Here is an 897-nt window from a genome sequence, read left to right as displayed (position 1 = left end):
TCCCATAGGTTTTTGTTGATAACCTCCTGCATAAGCAGCTTGTTCTTGCAAATAATCATCACCATAAGAAGAGTAATCAACTCCACAACTTTGGGTTCCATCTGTGTAGGCAACTTGTTGCATAGTTGTAGGAGTTGAGGTTGTTGCCTTTGTGCAAAAATCACTAAGAAGCTGAGTCAACTGATCAAATCTTGCATTCATGTAGCTAACTGAGTCAAGTTCATAAATCCCAGCCTTCTTTGGCTCAAGTGCTCTAGGATTTCCCCACAAATGGGTATTATGAGCAATCTTCTCTAATAAATCATAGCATTCTTCACTTGTCATTCTCATGAAATCTCCTCCTGCTTGTGAATCAATTGTGTTTCTTATGGCTGGAGTAACTCTGGTGTAGAAATTCTGAACAATCATCCATTTGGGTATTTCATGATGAGGACATTGCCTTTCAAGCTCCTTAAATCTCATCCAAGATTCATACAACGTTTCATCATCCCTTGGTTTAAAAGCTACCATCAAATTCCTCAAATGAGTGGTCTTCCCAGGTGGGAAAAATTGAGATAGAAAAGCTTGAGATAGCTGCTCCCAAGTAGCTATAATAGCTTGTGGAAGTGAGTCATACCACTCTAATGCTGAATCCCGAAGAGAAAATGGAAATAAGGTGAGTCGAATCACTTCATCTGAAACTCCAGGTTGTCTTTGTGTACCACATATCATCAAAAATTTCTTCAAATGAGATTGAGGATTTTCAAGTGGACTACCTCCAAATTGTGAATTCTGAACCATTTGAATGAGACCAGTCTTTAACTCAAATTGATTAGCTCCAATAATAGGTCTGTTATCTCTCACATCTGCACATCTAGGAAAAGCATAATCCAACATGGATCTTTTTTTAGGATCATT

The 897-nt window shown here is 38.2% G+C and overlaps 1 non-coding gene across 1 annotated transcript; it reads left to right on the top strand.

Moving 5' to 3' along the window:
* Nucleotides 1-418: 418 nt before the first annotated feature.
* On the top strand, nt 419-525 carry LOC131181883 (small nucleolar RNA R71). Its single transcript, XR_009150358.1, has one exon. It is a non-coding gene; the product is annotated as a small nucleolar RNA R71 (small nucleolar RNA).
* The last annotated feature ends 372 nt before the right edge of the window (nt 526-897 follow it).

This window comes from Hevea brasiliensis, chromosome 7 (assembly GCF_030052815.1).
Source record: "Hevea brasiliensis isolate MT/VB/25A 57/8 chromosome 7, ASM3005281v1, whole genome shotgun sequence".
NCBI classification, from domain to species: Eukaryota; Viridiplantae; Streptophyta; class Magnoliopsida; order Malpighiales; family Euphorbiaceae; genus Hevea; species Hevea brasiliensis.
Note: the sequence above shows the minus strand (reverse complement) of the source record. Positions and strands in the feature narration are given on the sequence as shown.